The sequence below is a fragment of the Pistacia vera genome, unplaced genomic scaffold (genome assembly GCF_008641045.1).
Source record: "Pistacia vera cultivar Batoury unplaced genomic scaffold, PisVer_v2 Contig902, whole genome shotgun sequence".
Taxonomy (NCBI): domain Eukaryota; kingdom Viridiplantae; phylum Streptophyta; class Magnoliopsida; order Sapindales; family Anacardiaceae; genus Pistacia; species Pistacia vera.
The window spans coordinates 92,167-104,418 of NW_022196782.1; the positions used below are offsets into that span (position 1 = coordinate 92,167).

General features: G+C 34.2%; 1 pseudogene; it reads left to right on the forward strand.

Moving 5' to 3' along the window:
• Positions 1 to 1,257: 1,257 nt before the first annotated feature.
• On the forward strand, positions 1,258 to 3,151 carry LOC116119725 (annotated as a pseudogene).
• The last annotated feature ends 9,101 nt before the right edge of the window (positions 3,152 to 12,252 follow it).

The following is a 12,252-nucleotide window of genomic DNA, read 5'->3' on the forward strand; positions in this document are numbered from 1 at the left end:
TATATAACCTTATTTGTTTTTTCTGTGCAATAAAAAAAAGATAATATCTAATATTTGTCACATGATTAAAATGTTAAATATATTAAATGATTTTAAAATATTAAATATTGATAATTTGATAAAACATTTGAGAAATAAACAATTTGTTTTTTATTATGTGTCATTTGTCCTTCATAAGTAGGGGTGAGCATGGATAAAGGGTAGAACCCGAACTGTTATTGGGTCCATTAGGGTTTGGTTTGGTTCTAGAAAATTGGAATCGAAAATTTTTGGGTTCGATTTCGATCATAATACTAGACCGAGAACCACAATCGGAATCAGAACCGAGATCGGGTAGCCGTGTAGAAATTGAGATTGAATTATAATTTTATAAACTATTGGAATGTATTATAATTTTTGGGGTTGTATTTGTCATTTTTAAAAATAGGAGGTAATTAAAATTAATTTGAATACTTAGACTGAAACTGAAACCTATGTATAGATTCCGATTCTAGGTTTCTAAGAATCGACTGGTTTCAAATCTTAGGAACCGACGATTCTGATTCCTTAAAAATATACAGGGCACTTGGAAGAGATCACCCCAATTCATAATCATATTTAATTAAGAGCGAAGTATTCCATCTAGAAGGTACCTGTTTATTTATGAAAATATGGTCTATTTTTCTTTACTAAAACTGGGGTACGCTGGGTTTACCTTCTCTTCTTCACGTGCTCCAATTTTTTTTATTTTTTATTTTTCTGATTTTACATTGACATGGGATGCGAGCGTTTGTTTTTTCCGGACACTGAAAGATGAATTTTGAATACTTTGAAAATGATAGAATTATGTGAATTTGTTTTTTTGGTAATTTTTGTAGAATGAATGTTACAAAAGAGAATCAATCATATATGTATTTCCAAAAAATTGAATCTTGTTGTATGGCAATCTTTTTCAATGTTTTTATTATTCTCTACGCTGGACTTTGTCGTGTTGTAATGCTATTAAGCTAATAGTAATACAGTGTACCGCGTAAAGAGGATTCTATGACTTTAAAAGTCAAAAGTCTACCCTACACAGCTGCTTCCTCATCAAGCAACGGCGGCGTACTTCCACCCTTTCGTCTATAAAATCCCTTCAAAGTCCAACACTTCCATAGATTGGCGACTGCGGAGAAAAACGTACCTCTGTTCCTTTTTCATCACATCCACCAACAATAATTTCCTATTTTTTCTCGCAAACTACCAGAAAATTCTATTGATAATATTTCTGATAAAAAAATGCCGAGAAAGGGAATGAGAAGCATTTGCTTTAACCCCAGAACGACGTCGGTGATTTCTCTCCCTCGCATTCAAGAGCTTCTCCCGCTCGAATAACACATCTTCCCAGCTTTTCTGAATCTACGACAATGGAGCAAATCATTGAATTCGCAACGGCAATGATCACGAAATGGGATCCGGACTCATCAACGTTTGCTAGAGTACTTCTCTCTTTTACGAGGATAAGGGAGAAGCCATGCAGTTCTTGAAGTGCGTTAACGATCTGCAGAAAGCCATGCAGTTGTTAGTTTCAGAGAATTAGCTTCTGAAAAACTCATCCAAGCCCAAAACTTGATGCAAATTGCCATGAAGAGACTACAAAAGGAATTTATCAAATTCTCTCCATGAACCGGGCACACTTAGACCCGGAATCAGTATCCACAAGATCATCAAGATCAGCCAGATCCAGCATTTCAGATTTCGGACGATGGCTCACCGGAAGACGATGATGTTCGAGTAGCAGGCGATTCCATCTCCGAAGTAGAAGAGGTATCTTCAATCGCCGTCGGATTTGAAATCTATTGCAGATTGCATGATTTCGCAGGCTATGCTAAAGAATGTATAAGCATTTAAAAATCATACGCAAAACATTATCGATGAAGGCATTTACCGTCTCGGAGTGGAACGGTTCAGCAATTCTCAAATCAACAAAATGGCCTGGGAAGCTCTTGAAGTGAAAATCAAGAACTGGTTAGACGCCGTGAAGATCGCCATGAGAACACTCTTCAACGGAGAAAGAATCCTCTGCGACCACGTCTTCGCTTCCTCGGACTCCATTAAAGAGTCGTGCTTTAGCGATATCTCCAAAGAAGGAGCCTTAATTCTTAGTTTCCCTGAACTCGTCGCCAAAAAGAAGAAATCACCTCCAGAGAAAATGTTCGTGTACTTGGTATGTACACCGCCATAGCCGAAAACTGGCCGGAGATTGAATCAATCTTCGCCACGAATCAAACTCCACCGTCCGATTACAGGCTCTCAATTCACCGTCAAACTCAGTGAGTCACGTGCGTGCAATGGTTTCCGATTTCGAGTCTTCAATACAGAAAGACTCAGCGAAATTCCACGTCCCCGGCGGTGGAATTCATCCCTTAACGACCAAGCAATGAAATATCTTCTCTCCTTGCCGATTACAGTAACGTTCTAACCGATATTCTCGCCGACTTGCCTCCGCCGGCGAAATCATCCTTGCCGGAATCCTACTTCGACAGTCCAGACTCCACCGACGCTCCGGCGCCGGCCATCACCTTACACGTGGCGTGGCTCATTCTCGGTCTTCTCTGCAAACTTGATAGCAAAGCGAAGCTTTACAAGGACGTTTTTTGTCTTACCTATTCTTGGCAAACAATCTTCAACACGTCGTATCAAAAGTCGTACATCAAATCTCCAATACCTCTCGGTGACGAATGGATTAACCAGACGAAGCAAAAGTGAGACAGTTCGCCGCCAACTACGGCGGGTAGCATGGGACCAAGTCTTCAAATCATTACCGGAGAATCCGACGGCCGCGATTACACCGGGTCAAGCCAAAGACTACTTTAGAAATTTTCAGTCGAGTTTTGAGCAAGTGTATAACCACAGAGTTGTGGTATCGTGCCGGACCCGAATTGCGGGACGAGATTAAAGTGTCGATTGGGAGAAAGCTGGTGACGAAATATCGGGAGTTGTATGATAAGCATAGATTAACCTGGGAGGAGAAGAAATGCCCGGATGGTGGTGAGATTTTCGCTGAAGATGTGGGAAATATCTGTCGGACCTGTTCTTGGAACGATTGAAGGTTCCGGAAGTACGGGTTCGTCTTCTACTTCGTCTTCTCTCCATCGGCGGCATTCGCGGTTGAAAGCTTAGAGTTTCGAATTGATGCTTATATTTTAGGATTAGTATACCATTTTTCTGGATATGTATATATTTTATGATTATTGATTAGATAGGTTATTAGAGAATAATACAAGTGAATTTATGAATCTTCTCTATTTCTTCCTCCGAATATCTCTCGTTTGTGTCTGTAAAATGCATGCAGTGCATGGACATTTCCAACGTTGGATCCAAATTATTTTGGACACTGCACAATCCTTCACCTCAATAATTGATTTCTACTTTCACACTTGATATTTAGCCGTTGAAAAAAAAAAAAAAAAAAAAAAAAAAGTATTAAACTATCTCTGGGTAATCGAGTGGTTCTATTATAACTTTAGATGTATTATCAAGAAGTTTTGAATTCGATTCGTCTCGATTGGTAATAGGGGTACACTAGAACTCTTCTCGATCGATAGTTTAGGGTCTCAAATGATTAGTTAAGATGCGTGTAAACTGACTTGAACCCCCGGTTATAAAAAAAAAAAGATTAAATACAATAATAATATTATTTTACTGTTGCGAAATGGTATTCTTTTATGTCACCATAGACTTTTAACAAAGGCGGATGTGGCATTTTGAAGGCTTTCAGTTGGGTATTGCACCAGAAATATCAGGGAAATTTTCAAGAGAATATCTGAAAATTCACAGTATGAACTAAACAAAAGAAATTCTAGGAGATTATCATGGTGGAACTATATAGACATTGAATGATAAAGACATTTCAAGTTTCCGAAGGAGACGTGAAAAGACTGTCATTTCTCAATCTCATACGCCAAACTTGAAACCTATAAGTCAAATGATACAGCTGTTTCATGGTAAAACGGAAGAATCTTAAATAGTTTTTAGAAGATATTTATTTACAATTCAAAAAAAAAAAAAAAAAAAAAACAATTGATGACTTCAAATTTGTCATTCATAAATATTAAATACAGTAACAATATTTCAGTTTGTAATTGAATTTCAATTAATTCTCAACTTGCACGCTTTTGAATGCTGCCGGGCCGCAAGCACATTAATTTGGTCCTAAGTTTCAGCCATTTCGTGGGGAATTACAAATTTGTCGCCAATTGTTTGTGCCCTTTGTAACATTATGTTCAACTGGCGGAGGGCCATTTCAAGAACTATTGGCTGATTCTGGACCGAAATTCAATGAAACGATGGAAATAAGTGCAACTTAGCCATATGAAAAGTCGAAACAATTAATAATCTGTGTAATGGATACTGAATTAGGACCCAGATCAATCAATTTACAGTATTATGATATCGACTATTAAGTAAACGTCCCTCGTATGGTTCAAGTCCACCATATGGATTAAGACAAAATGGCTAAAATGAAATAAAAACCCCAACCCCACATGACCAAATTACCATTAACTAATCTAATGTAGCGTTTAAATACAATATGGATCAATTCCAGAACCTTCCATTTGCAACAATCAATAGTGTAGAGGTCACCAAGAGACACACATCGTGATTTTGGGTTCGTTTGGTTTGTTATTTTGGATAAGATTTTAGAAATAGTATTAGGTAATTGAGTACGGTGATTATTACGAGAAAAATTTAAAAATTAACAAGAAAAACCTCCTAGGTTTGCTAATTAACTAAACACCTCAATATATAAAATTTTTTATAAAATGCAAAAACACCCCACCTACCAAGTGCCAGATTCTGGCCACCATCGCCAAAATCTGGTTGGTATATGACTTTATGACATAGACCGGTCAGATCTGACCGATCGTGCATTGATCTAGCCTTTTCCGACCATATCCACCACAGATAGGCCGTTGTACGTCGATCTGGCCTTTTCCGGCCATATCCACCACAGATCTGGCCGAAAAGACTAGATCTACAACCGGATATGGCTGTCAACGACCGCAAAAGGTCAAATTTGGCCGTCATAACGACAAAAATGACGACCAGATCGACGAATTACCAGCTAATTCGGTCGTTGTACGCGTTGTGACAGATTTCGACTACTTTCGACGATGATTGCCGGAATTTGGCAACTATGGGTGGGTGGGTGAGGGTATTTTATTAATTTTAAACTTTTTTTTTTCTATAGGTGTTTAATTAAATTAATAAACTTAAGGAGCTAAAAATAATTGAATAAAATTAATAATATTTCATAAATAATGAAACAAAAAGTTATTTTGATAAAGGATTAAGAATAAGGTATAAAATATAAACAAACAGATTTATTATTCATTTTTGTTATCCTTAAGAACTTTAAGATAGGCTGCAATATACAAGCAGCAAATAATTTACATAGCCCTTAGAAAGGCAATAAGATCATAGAAGAAATCCAAGCAAAAAACAAAACGAAGGGACGGAAATTGAATCATAGATGTTATAGATATTAGAGTAAGGCTACTCAGCAGCTAACACTTGATCGGCTGGCCGGTGGACATTCTGCCATCCCGTACAGTGATGGAGCACCCGTTTGAGAGATCGGTAGGAGGCTAAACTGTCCATACTGGGGTAGAATTCACTGTGGTGAAAGATGCTATGTTCACCAATCTCGGTCATCAACCCTGCTTGAGTTCAGCAATGAACAAATCCCCATCTGACTTTATGCAGCCATCCTTCCCTCTCACTGTCAGCTGCCTGGAACCAAAAGAAAGTTAACAAATTCATTTCTCATCAATCAGTAACATGTTAAGCCGCAAGCGAGATTATATCTCATTGATGAGCACATATTCAAGCATTTCAGTAAGATAAAGAATTACCATAATACAAGTTAAATGTTAAGTAATAAGCAAAACGCACAATTCTATGGTTCCAAACTAAAATTGTCACATTGGCACCTTTTTGGTAGAAACAGAAGCACAATATGAGGCATATTTGGTTGCGTTAGTGGGTAACGGCCCAGAAAAATAAAAAATGCACAAACGCAATTGGAATTTTCTATCATTTTTAGAGCCAGATTCAACGAAAATAGTCTTGTGTTTGAATACACTGTTACATTTGTTAATTATAATTAGGTTTGTGTTCAAGGTTGTGATTGCATCCAATTCACATAAGGTAGTGTGTAGAGGAACATGCTATTATTGGATTTTTACCCAGCTCTAGCTTTGGGTTTGTGTTTACATAACATTATAAATAAGTTTCAAATATATAATGATTCTTTTTTTTTTATCTAGTGTGAGACAAAGCAGATAGCATGAGAAGGTAAAATTTGGCAGAGGTTCTGGGCTTCAACTTGGTTTCTGCACAAACTATCAACAATTAGGATGAATCTATTTTTGAGTTTCAATCTATTTCCAGTCCTTGCTAAGTCAGGATGATGGCCTTTACACCATCACATGATATAAACAATTCTCCTACACTCATATTACACACCTGACCTGCCAAGATCTAACACAGTAAGATCGATGATATCCAAAGTCCTGAGTGTTTCAAATGCAGTCTAATCTAGTTACCATTATAAATTGTATTAACATTCAGAACTTTTAAAAAAAAAAAAAAAATTCTTTAGAGGTTGACATCATAAGAAATAAAATTTGTGGAGAGGAATATTGTTTCAAATACCACGGTTTAATAAAAGTGTCATATAGTAAGATAATTACATATTATCTTAATTACCACGATGGGTCTGTTTGTTTAATTATTTTTTCCTATCCTATTAATAATATTTCTAAAATACAAATTTGTTTCCCTATTCTGAAAATACTATTATATTTTTATTCAACTATTTTAAACCTCCTAAATTTATTAATTTAACTAACACCCCCCCAAAAAAAAGTTTAAAAATTGACAAAAACACCCTCACCCACCCACATTTGCCAGATTCCAACCACCACCACTGAAAGGTGGTCAGAATCTGGTATAATGGCACACTACTAGCTGGATCTGAACGGTAGTGTGTCGATCTATCATTTAGCGGCCAAATCTTTGGCCGTAACTGGTCTTCAACGACGGTCATATCTTTAGTCATCGTTAACGACCAACTACGGCTAGATCTGGCCTTTTCCAGCCAGATCCATGGTGAATTTGGCTGGAAAAGGCCATCTCGGCGCATGATCGGTCAGATCCAGCCAGTCGTGCGTCGTAATGCCAGATTCTGACGGTGGTGACCGGAATTTAGCAATTGCATATGGTAGGGTGTTTTGTTATTTTACAAAAATTTTCTATATTAGGGTATTAAGTTAAATTAGCAAACCTAAGAGATTTTTTTGTTAATTTTTAAATTCTATCTCGTAATAATCACCAAACTCTACCTATCAATAATATTTCAAAAATACTATTCAAAATAATAAATCAAACACAAATGTTTGGAGAATTTTGATCCCAATTTCCAAGTCATGAGGTAATTATAATATTTAATTTAACTTTCTTAATTAGCAGATGATGTAATTGTATATTCATGTCAACAAGATTCAATTTTTAATGACTGATTAAGAGCAGTGAAATTCATGTGGCTGGCAGCATATGTTTTCTGACAATATTATAATATAAAAAATTAAGTTGATTTACAATCTTATGTGGATTTGTCTATCTTGCTGATTACACAAAGATATTTTATGAAAGAAGATTGAAGATAATGGGTAATTTGAACGTAATTTTATTATAATTAGTCTTGATCAATGACACAACCTATAAGTTATAGCAATATGCAACCTGAGCTTTCACATAGAGTTATTAAAATGGCTGCTAATTTTCAGTAAATCAATATAAGAAATTAAAATCAAATATTATCTGCTTATAATCAACATTTCTTTTAAATGGGAATTTACAAGTTCAAATCAAAGTATGAGTTGTTAATGAGATAAATTAATTAGTATTAACAAAATATTAACATTGATTAATCCAAAATCGACAAGCACAACTACCTTTAATTGGTCGAGTAGTTTGATAGGCATTCTTGAGTATATTACTCAAGAGGTTTGAGTTCAAGTCCCTCTTCAATCTCTTTTTAGGATCATTAAAAATTAGTTAAGATATACGTAAATTAGCTCAGATACCCGATAAAAAAAAAAAAGTAGATAAGCACGTGTAACCGGGACTTTAAATAAAGGAAAATCAAAATTTTGGTAAACAGATACATTCAAAAACAAGACAAACTAGCGTGGATGAATTGTTTCCTTGTCAAACTCCAAAAAATATTTTTCCTTTCAAGTTCTGTGCACCTTCTATTAGTATTTATAAAATTCAAAGGTTATTGTCAGCCGGATTTCGTCACATCTGATTGTATAAGGAGCGTTTATGATATGAATGCTTACGTATATTTTTATGGACTGAAAATTTTAATATTTAATCAATAACTGTGACGCAATAGGCAATAGCTTTAATTTGGAACGTTGAAGTGAGATTTCCTAAGAAGGTGGAATGATTAATTAATTAATTGATATTTCAATGTCAAGTTGCCTATCAAAATATTAATTAATTTATTTAATTGTTAAGCATTAACCACAAACACGCTATTCACACGTTATCATACTTTTCCTTTAGTTTTTTCTACACACATGAGATTTTAAGAGACCCACAAGTTTCAGAATATAACAGTTACACCCTTATAATTGATAGAAACATAATACTACATATACATTATGATGTGATAAAAGATGATTGACTGATTTTAAATTAAAAATAAACTTTTATCTAATTATCTTTTATCACATTATATTGTATAAAAAATGTTATATGAAAATGTTGTATGTGTAATATTATAAAAGCTTTATAAAAAGTTAATTCGGAGACAAAATTTTGATACAACGATTAATATATCCTTATTTTGTTTTTTCTCGTACAATAAAAAAAAGAAAGATAATATCTAATATTTGTCATATGATTAAAATGTTAAATATATTAAATGATTTTAAAATATTAAATATTGATAATTTGATAAGACATTTGAGAAATAACCACAAACACGCTATTCTATTCACACGTTATCATACTTTTCCTTTAGTTTTTTCTACAGACATGAGATTTAAGAGACCCACAAGTTTCAGAATATAACAGTTACACCCTTATAATTGATAGAAACATAATACTACATATATAATATGATGTGATAAAAGATGATTGACTGATTTTAAATTAAAAATAAACTTTTACCTAATCATCTTTTGTCACATTATATTGTATAAAAAATGTTATATGAAAATGTTGTATGTGTAATATTATAGAAGCTTTATAAAAAGTTAATTCAGACACAAAATTTCGATACAACGATTAATATATCCTTATTTTGTTTTTTCTCGTGCAATAAAAAAAAGATAATATCTAATATTTGTCACATGATTAAAATGTTAAATATATTAAATGATTTTAAAATATTAAATATTGATAATTTGATAACACATTTGAGAAATAAACAATTTGTTTTTTTATTATGTCGTCTATTTTGTCCTTCATAAGTAGGGGTGAGCATGGATAAAGGGTAGAACCCGAACTGTTATTGGGTCCATTAGGGTTTGGTTTCGGTTCTAGAAAATTGGAATCGAAAATTTTTGGGTTCGATTTCGATTCCTATAATACTAGACCGAGAACCACAATCGGAATCAGAACCGAGATCCGGGTAGCCGTGTAGAAATTGAGATTGAATTATAATTTTTATAAACTATTGGAATGTATTATAATTTTTGGGGTTGTATTTGTCATTTTTTAAAAATAGGAGGTAATTAAAATTAATTTGAATACTTAGAACTGAAACTGAAACCTATGTTATAGATTCCGATTCTAGGTTTCTAAGAATCGACTGGTTTCAAATCTTAGGAACCGACCGATTCTGATTCCTTAAAAATATACAGGGCACTTGGAAGAGATCACCCCTAATTCATAATCATCATTTAATTATAAGAGCGAAGTATTCCATCTAGAAGGTACCAGTGTTTATTTATGAAATCTATGGGTCTATTTTTCTTTCACTAAACTTGGGGTACGCCTTGGGTTTACCTTCTCTTCTTCACGTGCTCCAATTTTTTTTATTTTTTATTTTTCTGATTTTCACATTGACATGGGATGCGAGCGTTTGTTTTTTCAGGACACTGAAAGATGAATTTTGAATACTTTGAAAATGATAGAAATTATGTGAATTTTGTTTTTTTGGTAATTTTTGTAGAATGAATGTTACAAAAGAGAATCAATCATATATGTATTTCCAAAAAATTGAATCTTGTTGTATGGCAATCTTTTTCAATGTTTTTATTATTTCTCTACGCTGGACTTTGTCGTGTTGTAATGCTATTAAGCTAATAGTAATACACGTGTACCGCGTAAAGAGGATTCTATGACTTTAAAAGTCAAAAGTCTACCCTACACAGCTGCTTCCTCATCAAGCAACGGCGGCGTGCTTCCACCCTTTCGTCTATAAATATCCCTTCAAAGTCCAACACTTCCATAGATTGGCGACTGCAGAGAAGAAACGTACCTCTATTCTCTTTTTCATCATCATCCACCAACAATAATTTCCTATTTTTTCCTCGCAAACTACCAGAAAATTCTATTGATAATATTTCTGATAAAAAATGCCGAGAAAGGGAATGAGAAGCATTTGCTTTAACCCCAGAACGACGTCGGTGATTTCTCTCCCTCGCCATTCAAGAGCTTCTCCCGCTCTAATAGCACATCTTCCCAGCTTTTCTGAATCTACGACAATGGAGCAAATCATTGAATTCGCGACGGCAATGATCACGAAATGGGATCCGGACACATCAACGTTTGCTAGAGTCACTTCTCTCTTTTACGAGGATAAGGGAGAAGCCATGCAGTTCTTGAAGTGCGTTAACGATCTGCAGAAAGCCATGCAGTTGTTAGTTTCAGAGGATTCAGCTTCTGAAAAACTCATCCAAGCCCAAAACTTGATGCAAATTGCCATGAAGAGACTACAAAAGGAATTTTAACAAATTCTCTCCATGAACCGGGCACACTTAGACCCGGAATCAGTATCCACAAGGTCATCAAGATCAGCCAGATCCAGCATTTCAGATTACGAGGACGATGGCTCACCGGAAGACGATGATGTTCGAGTAGCAGGCGATTCCATCTCCGAAGTAGAAGAGGTATCTTCAATCGCCATGTCGGATTTGAAATCTATTGCAGATTGCATGATTTCTGCAGGCTATGCTAAAGAATGTATAAGTATNAGCTTAATTTTAGAGTTTATAAGCTAGTTTGACCAGCTTATAAGCTTAGACAAACACCCTTTAAGTCAACAATTTATTATAAGTAAATGATCAAAAATTGAAGAATTATAACCAAGGGGTTAGTTTGGCAGTAAAAATGTTTGTCACTTTCATTGGCTTTCTAAGTTCGAATTACCTTTGGGCCACCTACAACAATTGTGAAACTAGAACTGGCGATGAGTCGTGCCGTGTCTAAAAATTTAAGATTCGTCATGTCATGCAATGCTAAGGCCCGTAGAAATTCTTACCTTGTCATGTCATACCGACCCACCAAATCTGAAGGCCCACTGCACGACCAGCTATATATCGTACCGTGCTGTGGGTCAGCCCGCATGCTTTGTGGGTCAGCCTATAATTTTTTTTAATATTTATAAATTATGGTAATTTTGATTTATTATTAATAATTATTATAAAAGTGTTTTATATGTTATATTTAGTGACATTTTATATTTGTATTAATTAAAAAAAATATAATCACTATAAAATATAATAAAATAACGAGATATTGAAATATTAATTGAATTTTAATATTTTTTATTACTTATAAATTATAATTATAAATTACAAATACAAATTTATAAATTAAAAATCATCATACATCTTCATTTTCATTAATTTCTAAATTCATTATCAAAATAATCAAAATGATTAAATTCATTTGAATTTGGATTCATTTTGAAATTTGACTAAAAATTAAAATAAATTTGATAAAAAAAATAATGGAGAATTTGAGAGAGATTATGAGAGCTTGAGAGTTGAGAGAGAAAGGAGAATGAAGATTGGAGATTTGGAACTGGAGTGTGAAAATAAGACAAATAATGGGGTATTTAAATTAAAAAAAATTAAAAAATAAAAGAATAATTTGAATGTGAAATAGTCATTACCCCGTTGTGCAGGGGGGTAATTTGAATGTGAAATAGTCGTTACCCTGTTGTGTAGAGGGGTAACGACTAATTTTTTTTTTTTTTTTTTTTTT